Source organism: Bombina bombina, chromosome 6 (assembly GCF_027579735.1).
Source record: "Bombina bombina isolate aBomBom1 chromosome 6, aBomBom1.pri, whole genome shotgun sequence".
Classification (NCBI taxonomy): Eukaryota; Metazoa; Chordata; class Amphibia; order Anura; family Bombinatoridae; genus Bombina; species Bombina bombina.
Window position 1 is genome coordinate 95,882,316 of NC_069504.1, and position 13,802 is coordinate 95,896,117.

Here is a 13,802-nt window from a genome sequence, read left to right on the forward strand (position 1 = left end):
CCCGCCAAGTCCGCTGGAATCTCTTCCTATCACGCTTCAACTTCCTCATCACTTACAGACCTGCGAGCAAAAATGGCAAAGCAGATGCTCTCTCTCGGATACCACACACATTGGTAGATCATACCTTTAACCGGCACGTTATCCCAGAAAATAATTTCCTTCTCTTCTTGATAGATTCCCTACCACTTCTTCGGTCCGAACAAATCAAAGACCCATTAAAACCTCTACATCTCTTACGGAAGAATAACGACGGTGTTTATTGCCACAACCAGAAGTTTTACGTTCCCCCTTCTCTACGTGACCAACTTCTACGCTCTGCACATGACTCACCTCTCGGTGGACATTGTGGGTTGCAAAAAACGAAAGAACTCTTACAGAGGTCATATTGGTGGCCTACCATCCTTCCTGATGTCACTCAGTTCATAAACACCTGTCGAGCCTGTACCATCTCGAAAAGAAGTAAGAGGCCTCCCTTCGGACTCCTGCTTACCACACCTACTCCTGATAAACCCTGGCAAGAAATCGCTTTGGACTATATAGTAGATCTTCCAAAATCAGACAAAAACACAACTATACTTGTTGTAGTAGATCTGTTTAGTAAAATGCTCCACTTGATACCTTATCACAAGCTCCCAACTGCTGCTGAGACCATCCATTTATTGCTTGTGAATGTAATTAAACTACATGGACTTCCTAGTAAAATATTAACTGACCGTGGGTCTCAGTTCACTAGCTCTTTATGGTCTGCTTTCTGTAAACAGTTCTCCATTGACAAATCCCTGTCCTCTTCATATCATCCTCAGACAAATGGACAGACAGAGAGGTGCAACCAATGGGTGGAGCAGTTCCTACGAACATTTTGTCATAATAACCAACATTCTTGGTCCCAACAGTTACACTTTGCTGAATTCGTCTTCAACAATACTATACACTCAACCACTAAACAGACACCCTTCTATACCAACTATGGTTTTCATCCAAAATTCCAATATCTTCCAGACTTAGCCGCAACCCATCCTCACATATCAGACCTAACTTCCACCATGGACTCAAATTTCACTACTGTGAAACATGCCATTGAAGACGCAAAACTTATACAGAAAAGATACTATGACTTACGCCGTACACCTCCACCTGCATACTCTGTTGGAGATCTCGTATGGCTCTCCACCAAGAATCTTCGATTATCCACACCATCTAGGAAACTCTCACCACTCTTCATAGGACCTTTTCTTATACAAAAGATCATAAATTGTAACGCAGTTCGCCTCACTCTGCCAACCAGCTTAAAAATACATCCTGCCTTCCACGTCTCTCTTCTAAAACCCTACCGCTATGTTCGTGACCGTGGCTTAGATGCCACCTTGCCTCCTGTATCTGTGGACCCTAACCTGGAATATGAGGTTGAGGATATTTTGGACAGCAGACTATCGAGGGGTGTGTTGCAATATCTTATTAAATGGAAAAACTACCCTTTGGAACATAACTCTTGGGAACCTTCTTCTAACATCTCCGCACCCAGACTGATATCCCGATTCCATCAGAGGTTTCCTGATCGGCCTCGATCTTGAGCTTCGGTGCCGCTCCTTGGAGGGGGTATCCTGTCACACATATGCAATTCACCGTTATTGTATACTACTGTCCCTTTAAGATCCTAATACAAATTCCTTTAAATACCTCCCTCAACCTTATGTCAGTGCTTGGTATTGATTCTCTTTCCACCCAAGCTCCACCCAAACCTCCCAACCTGTTTGGTGATCACTCAGTTCGGATACTGACAGCCTGTGCCTTCCTAACTTCACACAGACCTGCTTCGCTAATCCAGAACTTGGCCTCTGTGACGTCACACGCCGTACTCAGCCGCCACAAGCCAGCTCTCACTGCTCTCACCGCTGACACCGCTGCTGCGGTTTACTCTCTACTACAGCCCGCTAAAGGTACCATTACTAAGAGGATCTCTCATAAGTTTTTGTCAATCTGTCTTTAATGCTAATTCCTTATCAAAGTACCATTTCCTATTTTTTCTGACACTTTGCTTTGCCTGACCCTCCGCTGATTTTGTTACCTTACTTTTTGGCCATTAATGTCCATTTTGCGCATATATATATATTGTTTTTCCATATTTTCTACCAGTGATTACAAGGAAGCAAGATACACTGCTGAAAACCTTATTTTTACTTGCTGCATCAGCCATAGTTCAATCTGCTGCAACTTGCATATCATATAACAAACTGCTTCATGTGTGTGTGCTGGGATTTTACTTGTTACACCGGGGTAATGCTCATGTAATTTCCTGCTACATACTTAGCAACAACCTTTCAAATTTTATATATCAGCAGCTGTGGTCCAACTTCTATTTTTTTGTCTTCTTTCCAGACATTACAGTAAGGAACTTAGTAATTTGCCTAGGTCTGTAGGTTTAGTCCCTGCAGGGGTATTAATAACAAAAAAAGAAAAAACGTGTCTAGTCTGTAGGAGACATAAGCTGCAGAAATATCACAGATGCTCAACCTAATTAACAATCCTTGAAAAGAGAAAGGTTGCAAAGGTAAAATAAAGCTTAGTCAGCACAAAACCGATAAACTGAAGTGTACAAATGCATAGAGGAAAACAACAGGTTGAACTTAATATAGATTATGAGTCTGTGTCTGATTTAGGATGGTGGATGGGATATATTATGTTCATTATGCTTGTGTAAGCATAAGAGTGATCAGTTAATGAGTTTGAGTATGTATATGTGGGGTAGGGATCAACCGGGGCTAACAAGATCATTCTTCAGATACAGCTTATGAGTTATTAGTCCTTATCTGTTCAGGGTGAGGAGTAGATTATTTGTATGTCCAACAGGGCTGCTGTCAAATTGAGTACATTTACCGTCCTTTAAGGGGTTGTCCAGAATGTGGTCTTACACCTATCCCTCTCTGTCTTCTGTAGTGAGGCATGCGTTAGGTATATCGCGCATCGCTTAGCTCCTGTTTCAAGCTGTGCACTCAAGATGGCCCCAATCTCATCAAGCAGCTCTCCGGATAACTTGCTTAATAGTGTATGCAGAGGGACTGCTCCGCTATCGCATGAAAGTTGCCGCCTCCCGGGTCCCACATACCAGGCTGGCTTGTCTTGCAGTGTATAGTCGAGGTCTTCAGCACTGTGACCGCTGCTCCCTCGCAAAACGGCAGGCCGGTAAGCCAAAAGTGAACTGGCTCTAGAGAGAAGCTCGTCTTGTTGAGCTCTGGGGTGAGAGAGATTTGTAGGTAGGAGATCATGGGCCTGAGGTACTGTGGAGCAAGTGGCTGAAGCTGACACTTAATGGCTTCTTTAAACATCGCTTGGAGATCCCCTACAGATGTGGTCTCTTCTTCCATGTCGGTCCGGACTTTCAGTGTCCTACAGCGTTCTGTATGGGGCTCCAGATTGAGTAGTGATCTCTCTTCTGCCGTCGGTTTGCGAGGAGGGAGGGTCCCTATGTTAGGCAGGACTGTGTCAGCAGGCAACAATCTAGAAGTCGGTATCTCCATTCTTGCCTGTAGTGCATCCGTATTAGATTGCGCTAGGAGGAAAAGCTGACTGATCTCCTCTTCCATGCTCCGAAAGTGGCTCTGTAGAAGTTGTTCCATCCTAAGCTCCCATCTGCACACTGCGTCCATGATCAGTATATGCGGTTTTATATCTCCTAATGGAATATATGGCTGCTTTGCTGAATTGGGTGGATGCCGAGAATTAGCTATATTAGAAGGTGAACCAGGTAGCTTATATACATGGTGTATATATGGTGTTTTCAGCATATTACAGAGAGGCTTACTGCGTGTGTAACAGCCCAGCTTAAGACCAAAATGGCGGTTCGCGCTTCTGTAGTTTGACACCAGATCCACTCTAAATACATTTCTGGGGATGTTAGGAAGGTTCAGGTTTCACGTATCAGCGTCCACATCCTTAATGGATATTCTGGCTCAATTAGGGCTAGTTTCTGCTCTTTTAAAGGTGGTAATAAATGTTAATAGACCAGACTGGGAGTCTGGAGCTCTGCAGAAATGTGTCCAGCAGCAACGGCGGTTAGCCCCGCCCCTGGTAGCTTAGGTTTTTATTAGAGTTGGGTGGTGGGTTTTACTGTTGGTGGGTCTTTGTGTTTTTTTTTTTTTACAGGTAAGAGAGCTGTTTAACTTAGGGCAATGCCCTACAAAATGCCCTTTTAAGGGCTATTGGTAGTTTATTGTAGGCTAGGTTTTTTTTATTTTGGTCAGACTTTTTTTATTTTTATAGGGTTATTAGATTAGGTGTAATTCTCTTTTATTTTTGATAACTTCCGGGTAGATTAGAGAGTCTTGCGTTAGGGTTAAAAAAAGCAGCGTTCAGAGGTCCCGACTCCCAACGCTGCTTTTTAACGCCCGCTGGTATTACGAGTCTGGCAGGTACAGGTGTACCACTCACTTTTTCTCTGCAACTCGAGCATACCACAAATCCCCTTACGTCAATTGCGTATCCTATCTTTTCTATGGGATTTTCCTAATGCCGGTATTATGAGTCTTGGAAAAAGTGAGCGGTACAGCCTCTCCTGTCAAGACTCCTACCGCATTTAAAAGTCAGTAGTTAAGAGTTTTATGGGCTAACGCCGTAACATAAAACTCTTAACTAAAGTGCTGAAAAGTACACTAACACCCATAAACTGCCTATTAACCCCTAAACCGAGGCCCCCCCCACATCGCAAACAAATACAATTTTTAACCCCTAATCTGCCGACCAGACATTGCCGCCACTTTAATAAATGTATTAACCCCTAAACCGCCGCACTCCCGTCTCGCAAACACTAGTTAAAAATTATTAACCCCTAATCTGCCGTCCCTAACATCGCCAACACTATAATAAAGTTATTAACCCCTAAACTTAAGTCTAACCCTAACCCTAACCCCCCTTAACTTAAATATAATTTAAATAAATCTAAATAAAATTACTACAATTAACAAAATTATTCCTATTTAAAACTAAATACTTACCTATAAAATAAACCCTAAGCTAGCTACAATATAACTAATAGTTACATTGTAGCTAGCTTAGGGTTTATTTTTATTTTACAGGCAACTTTGTATTTATTTTAACTAGGTACAATAGTTATTAAATAGTTATTAACTATTTAATAACTACCTAGCTAAAATAAATACAAAAGTACCTGTAAAATAAAACCTAACCTAAGTTACAATTACACCTAACACTACACTATCATTAAATTAATTACCTAAACTACCTACAATTAATTAGAATTAAATCAAATAAACTAAAGTACGAAAAACAACAAACACTAAATTACAGAAAATAAAAAAATAATTACATTTTTTTTAAACTAATTACACCTAATCTAATCCCCCTAATAAAATAAAAAAGCCCCCAAAATAATAAAATTCCCTACCCTATACTAAATTACAAATAGCCCTTAAAAGGGCCTTTTGACCCCCTCCGGAGAAGCCCTCACAATCTATGTCCTTATGGCCACAAAACTAGCCCTAGCAAGGGCTTGGAAAAAGGAGGAACCCCCAGCTCTCTCCCAGATAATCTCCACTGTACACTATATTGGTCAAATGGAGCAATACTCATACAAAGTACTTGATAAGACTGACTCCTTCCACGAAATCTGGTTTCCATGGCTTACAAAATTCCCAAATTGGACATCAAACCTCTAGGCCCTACCTCAGAACATCCTCCCACCTCCCTCTCTCCTTTCCCCCCCCCCTTTTTTTTTTTCTTTTTCTCTCCCCCTCCCTCGCCCCCCCCCCTCACCCCTATTGCGCTCACCTCTCATAAACCCCGTCTTTACACGCCCTAACAATATATGAGCATAAATTCTATTATATTTCTAACCACAGACACCGTAACCAAACGCATATCTATTATAGATCACTTTCAGAAAAGAGACCCTATCTATGCCTTTATTTGTTTTTACTTTTATCTTTCACCGCCTATACACATACGTACAAATATTTTGTTTATATAACATCCCAATATGTGTTCCATCTGTACTTATTTATGGCTTCAGATTACTTTACCCTAAGGCACTGTTGTTGCATATAAATCTGTCTCTTTTCAGAAAAGAGACCCTATCTATGCCTTTATTTGTTTTTATTTTTATCTTTCATCGCCTATGCATATACGTACAAATACTTTGTTTATATAACATCCCAATATGTGTTCCATCTGTACTTATTTATGGCTTCAGATTACTTTACCCTAAGGCACTGTTGTTACATATAAATCTGTCTCAATAAAAAAAAATTGTTTAAAAAAAAAAGGGCTTTTTGCGGGGCATTGTCCCAAAGTAATCAGCTCTTTTACCTGTAAAAAAAATACAATACCCCCCAACATTAAAACCCACCACCCACACACATAAACCTACTCTAAAACTGACCCAATCTCCCCTTCATAAAACCTAACACTAACCCCTTGAAGATCACCCTACCTTGAGATGTAGGGCTGAAGTCTTCATCCGATCCAGCCAGAAGAGGACCTCCAGACAGCCAGAAGTCTTCATCCAGGCGGCATCTTCTATCTTTATCCATCCGGAGTGGAGAGGGTCCATCTTTAATCCAGCCGACGCGGAGCATCCTCTTCAAATGAAGTCCAACAAAGAATGAAGGTTACTTTAAATGACGTCATCCAAGATGGCATCCCTTGAATTCCGATTGGCTGATAGGATTCTATCAGCCAATCGGAATTAAGGTAGGAAAAATCCTATTGGCTGATGCAATCAGCCAATAGAATTGAGCTTGCATTCTATTGGCTGATTGGAACAGCCAATAGAATGTGAGCTCAATTCTATTGGCTGATTGGATCAGCCAATAGGATTGAACTTCAATCCTATTGGCTAATTGCATCAGTCAATAGGATTTTTCCTACCTTAATTCCGATTGGCTGATAGAATCCTATCAGCCAATCTGAATTCAAGGGACGCCATCTTGGATGGCGTCATTTAAAGGAACCTTCATTCTTCGTTTGAAGAGGATGCTCCGTGTCGGCTGGATTGAAGATGGACCTGCTCCGCTCCGGATGGATGAAGATAGAAGATGCCACCTGGATGAAGACTTCTGGCTGTCTGGAGGTCCTCTTCGGCCCGGATTGGATGAAGACTTCGGCCCCTCTGGAGGTCCACTTGTGCCGGCTGGGTGAAGACGTCTCAAGGTAGGGTGATCTTCAAGGGGTTAGTGTTAGGTTTTATTAAGGGGGGATTGGGTCGGTTTTAGAGTAGGTTTATGTGTGTGGGTGGTGGGTTTTAATGTTGGGGGGGTATTGTATTTTTTTTACAGGTAAAAGAGCTGATTACTTTGGGGAAATGCCCCGCAAAAGGCCCTTTTAAGGGCTATTTGTAATTTAGTATAGGGTAGGGAATTTTATTATTTTAGGAGGCTTTTTTATTTTATTACGGGGATTAGATTAGGTGTAATTAGTTTAAAAAAAATTTAATTACTTTTTTATTTTCTGTAATTTAGTGTTTGTTGTTTTTCGTACTTTAGTTTATTTAATTTAATTTAATTGTAATTAATTGTAGGTAGTTTAGGTAATTAATTTAATGATAGTGTAGTGTTAGGTGTAATTGTAACTTAGGTTAGCGTTTATTTTACAGGTAAATTTGTATTTATTTTAGCTAGGTAGTTATTAAATAGTTAATAACTATTTAATAACTATTGTACCTAGTTAAAATAAATACAAACTTGTCTGTAAAATAAAAATAAACCCTAAGCTAGATACAATGTAACTATTAGTTAAATTGTAGCTATCTTAGGGTTTATTTTATAGGTAAGTATTTAGTTTTAAATAGGAATAATTTAGTTAATACTAGTAAATTTATTTAGATGTATTTAAATTATATTTAAGTTAGGGTTAGGGTTAGACTTAGGTTTAAGGGTTAATAACTTTATTATAGTGGCGGTGATGTTGGCGGCGTCAGATTAGGGTTTAATAATTGTAGTTAGGTTGTGGCGACGTTGGGGGGGCAGATTAGGGGTTAATAAATATAATGTAGGGTTCGGCGATGTTGGGGGCAGCAGATTAGGGGTTCATAAGTATAATGTTGGTGGTGGTGGTGTCCGGAACGGCAGATTAGAGGTTAATAATATAATGCAGGTGGCGGCGATGTCGGGGGCGTCAGATTAGGGGTTAATAAGTATAAGATTAGGGTTGTTTAGACTCGGGGTTCATGTTAGGGTGTTAGGTGCAGACATAAAATGTATTTCCCCATAGGAAACAATGGGGCTGCGTTAGGAGCTGAACGCTGCTTTTTTGCAGGTGTTAGGGTTTTTTTCAGCCAGCTCAGCCCCATTGTTTCCTATGGGGAAATCGTGCACGAGCACGTTTAACCAGCTTACCGCTACCGTAAGCAATGCTGGTATTGAGGTGAGATGTGGAGCAAAATTTTGCTCTACGCTCACTTTTTAGAGGATAACGCGGGGTTGAAAAAAACCTTTAATACCAGCGTTGTATGCAGGTGAGCGGTGAGCTGGAACTAAGCATTAGCACCGCACGGCTTTACCGACAAAACTCGTAATCTAGGTGATTGTTTGTTATTTTTTGTAATTTAGTATTTTGTAATTTTTATAGTAGGGTTTTTTTTAGTGATTTTTTAATGTGTATTTTAGTTTTCTTTAATTGGTAGTTAGTTTAATTTTAGTTTAATAGTTATATTAGTTTAATTGTTAATTTAAACTTAGTTTTTTTTTAATTTGACAGGTAAGTTTTAATTTAATTTAAGATAGGGAAATTGTAATTTTAATATAAAGTTAGGGGGGCTTTAGGTTTAGGGGTTACTAGTTTTAAATTAGTTTATTGTGATGTGGAAAGCTTTCGGTTTAGGGGTTAATAGTTTAATTTAGTATATTTCATTGTGGGGGGCTTGCGGTTTAGGGGTTACTATGTTTATTATAGTGGCGGCGGTGTCGGGGAGCGGCGGAATAGGGGTTAATATCTTTATTATAGTTTGGGCGATGTTGGGGTGCTGGGGAATAGGGATTAATAACTTTAGTATAGTGGCGATGATGTCGGGGAGCGGCGGAGTAGGGGTTAATAAATTTAATTAGTGGCGGCAATGTCGGGAGCAGCAGATTAGGGGTTAATATCTTTAGTTTAGTGTTTGTGATGTGGGAGGGCCTCGGTTTAGGGGTTAATAGGTAGTTTATGGGTGTTTAGTGTACTTTGTAACACTTTAGTTATGAGTTTTATGTAACAGTTTTGTTGTGTAAAACTCATAACTACTGCTCTCAGATTGTGAAACCGATCTTGTCAGTATAGGCTGCAACGCAAGCTTTTTAGCTGCAACACAAAACTTGTAATGGCTGTGCTATGGAAGTCCCATGCAAAAACGTCATTTCTACGAGTGCGGGACTGACATTGCGTTACAGGCTAAAAGGCTTGCGGTACAGCTATACCGACAAGACTTGTAATGGCTGCGGTGCTGTTTTAACTCTGAAATTACCATGTTTTCAACATTAAAACCCGAACGCACAACTTGTAATCTAGTTGTATGTGAGTAGTACTTTTCTTTTTACAGTGGAAGAGGTTTCAAGGGCTTTATCAAAAATAAAAGTAAATAAGTCTGTTGGTCCAGATAATATTCATCCAAGGGTTCTAAGAGAACTTTGATCAGTAATAGCTACTCCATTAGCTGATTTATTTAATCAGTCACTTCTAACAGGGGTTGTTCAAAAAAACTGGAAAATTGCCATGTAGTCCCTCTTCATAATAAGGGTAGTAGGGAAGATTCTGCTAGCTATAGGCCAGTCAGTTTGACCTCAATTGAAGGGAATTAATGGAAACTCTTTTAAAGGAAAGACTTGTATCTTTCCTTCAGACAAACAACTTAGAAGACAAATGACAGCATGGTTTCGCTGCTGGAAGATCAACTAATCTAATTCATTTCTTTGACCATGTATCTAAAATAATAGACCAGGGAGGAGCCGTAGATGTTGCATATCTAGACTTTAGCAAAGCATTTGACACCGTCCCACACAACAAACTTATTCACAAAATGTATTGCTTTGGAATAGATACGTGGGTAGAATGCTGGCTTAAAGATAGACGACAGAGGGTTTCAATTAATGGAGTACATTCAAATGAGGCATCAGTTACTAGTGGTGTTCCCCAAGGGTCAGTTATTGGGCCTGTTTTGTTTAACATGTTCATAAGTGATATTGGAAGTGGGCTTAAGGGGAAGGTTTGCTTGTTTGCTAATGATACAAAAATTTGTAACAGGGTAGATGTTCCAGGAGGGGTTGATCAAATGAGCTGTGATAATAAAAAACTAAAGGACTGGTCAAATAAATGGAATCTGAAATTTAATACGTATTACCAAGAGCAAAATTATGCATATAGGATCCAAAAACCCAAAGGCCAATTATAATCTCAATGGTACATTACTGACTGTAACTAAAGAAGAAAGGGACTTGGGAATTATTATTTCAGATGATTTAAAATTTGGTACACAATGCAGCAGTGCAGCCGGTAAGGCCAGTCGAATATTTAGTTGCATTGGAAGAGGTATTAGTAGCAGAAATAGCACGGTTCTTATGGCACTTTACAGATAATTAGTTAGACCAAATCTGGAATACTGTGTACAGTTCTGGAGTCCATATCTTCAGAAAGATATAAATAAACTAGAAGCTGTCCAAAGGAGGGGTACTAAAATGGTACATGGTCTAAAATATAAAACGTACAAAGAAAGACTCTATGATCTAAATATGTATAGTTTAGAGGATAGAAGGGAAAGAGGTGACATGATAGAAACCTTCAAATATATGAAGGGACTTAATAAAAGAGAAGCTGAAAGCATTTTTCACAAAATAATAAATACCAAAACAATCTAAAGTTAGAGGGTAGCAGATTCAGGAGAAATTTGAGGAAGCATTTTTTACAGAAAGGGTGGTGAATTCATGGAATAAACTTCAATTAGAGGTGGTAAACACAGAGACTGTAAAGGGTTATTAGACCCAGAAGCGAGAATGCATTGCATTGACTCAGGAAGGAAAGTTACTAGACCCAGAAGCAAGAATGTATTGGATTGAATCAGGAAGGAGAGATACTAGACCTAGAAGCAAGAATGCATTGGATTGATTTAGGAAGTATTGATATTAGACCCAGTAGCAAGAGTGCATTGTGTTGACTCAGGAAGTAGGAGTACTAGACCCACAAACAAGAATGCACTAGAACCTCTCCGGGAGAAGAGGCACTATGAATACATTGGATACATTCAGGGAATGCTATACAGAAGAGAAACAACATGGATGTTGTAAATGAAGGCTAGAGTTTGGATAGGAAAGTGAGCAGATAAGCACTGTTTAGCTTTATTGTATTTCATGTACAACATGACAACATGACAACAATATAAAATGTTGGTTTGCTAAGCTTTACATCTTTATACTAGGAAATGCCATCTTGGAGCTTCAGTATTCAAGTGAGAATACATTGTATTGATTCAGCAAGGAGAGGTACTAGACTTTATAATGATGTACAGGGGGTCTGACTATTCATGGTCTTCCCTGTACAATCCTGCCATAATACAAAGGACTGATCTTAGCATCAACCTAATGAATTTTAGTCATTCAGACTTGTCAAATAAAATTTTAACCTAACATACACCTAGATTACGAGTTTTGCGCTAAACAGTGTGCGAAACGAACGCTACAAAAGTTGCGCCATTTCACCCTCTATAGCGCTGCCATTATGAGTTTCTGAAAAGCCTCCTTGTGCGTGCGATATGGTGGCTTTAAGCTCCATACCGCACAAAATCCAAGGGCTGCTTTGCTCATGCACGCTTTCCCCCATAGACATCAATGGGGAGAGAGTGTTAGAAAAAAAACTAACACCTGCGATTGCGGAATGAAAATTTTCATTGATTTCTATCGGGGGAAAAAGTTACGTTTAAATCTAACACCCTAACATAAACCCCAAGTCTAAACACCACTAATCCGCAGCCCCGACATGGCCGACACCTAAATAAAGTTAATAACCCCTAATCCGCTGCTCCCGACATCACCAACACTGATAAATGCTATTAACCCCTAATCCACCGCTCCCCGACATCACCGCCACTATAATAAAGTTATTAACTCCTAAACCTCCGGCCTCCCACATCTCTGCCACTAAATAAACCTATTAAACCCTACACCCCCGGCCCACTACATTGCAAAACACTAAATTAAACTATTAACCCCTAAACCCAACAAACCCCTAACTTTAAATTAAAATTACAATATAACTATATATAAATAAATAAAAACTTGCCTGTGAAATAAATATAAACCTAACATTAAACTATAAATTAACCTAACATAACTAATCTAATAAAATAAAAAATACTACCAATTAAAATATCTAAATTGCAAATTTAAAAAACCTAACACTAAGAAAATTTTTTAAAAATCTAAATTACAACTAAAAAAATAAATCCTACGAGAAATTTAAAAAATCTAAGTTTACCAAAAATAATTAACGCTAAAATCACAAAAAATAAAAAACAATAAGATTACAAAAAATTAAACAAAATTATCAAAAATAAAAACAATTACACCTAATCTTATAGCCCTAAAAAATAACCCCCCCCCCACAGCCTACAATAAACTACCAATAGCCCTTAAATGGCCTTTTGTAGGGCATTGCCCTAAAGAAATCAGCTCTCTTACCTGTAAAAAAATACAAAGTCCCCCCAACAGTAAAACCCACCACCCAGCCAACCCCCCCCCAAAAAAACCATAACTCTAAAAAAAACCTAAGCTACCCATTGCCCCTAAAGGGGCATTTGTATGGGCATTGCCCTTAAAAGAGCATTTATCTCTTTTGCATTGCCCTTAAAGAGGCATTTAGCTCTTTTTCAAAGCCCAAAGCCCTAATCTAAAAAGAAACCCACCAAAAAAATAAAAAAAACTAACACTAACCCCAGAAGATCTACTCACGGTTTATTAAGTACGGACATCCATCTCCATCCAGACGGTGAGGTCTTCATCCAGGCGGCGAGGTCTTCATCCATCCCGGGGGCATCTTCTATCTTCATCCCAGCGGTGCGGAGCGGAGCCATCCTGGAAGCCGAAGACATCCTGTGCGGAGCCGCCGTAGACTGAAGTTGAATGCAAGGTAGCCGTTTCAAAATTGCGTACCTTGCATTCCTATTGGCTGATTTGATTCTTCAAATTCAAATCAGCCAATAGGATGAGAGCTTTTGAAATCCTATTGGCTGTTCAAATCAGCCAATAGGATGAGAGCTTCTGAAATTCTATTGGCTGTTCAAAACAGCCAATAGGATGAGAGCTACTGAAATCCTACTGACTGATTTGAACAGCCAATAGGATTTCAGTAGGTCTCATCCTATTGGCTGTTTTGAACAGCCAATAGGATTTCAGAAGCTCTCATCCTATTGGCTGATTTGAATTTGAAGAATCAAATCAGCCAATAGGAATGCAAGGTGTGCCATTTTGAAACGTCTACCTTGCATTCAACTTCAGTGTACTGCGGCAACCGTATGAAGAGGACCCTCCACACAGGATATCTTTGGCTTCCAGGATGGCTCCGCTCCGCGCCGGATGAAGATAGAAGACGCCCCCGGGATGGATGAAGACCTCGCCGCCTGGATGGAGATGGATGTCCGTACTTCAGAAACTGTGAGTAGATCTTCTGGGGTTAGTGTTAGGTTTTTTAAAAATTTTTGGGTTTTTTTTTTTAGATTAGTGCTTTGGGCTTTGAAAAAGAGCTAAATACCCTTTTAAGGGCAATGCCCATACAAATGCCCCTTTAGGGGCAATGGGTAGCTTAGTTTTTTTTTTAGAGTTAGGTTTTTTATT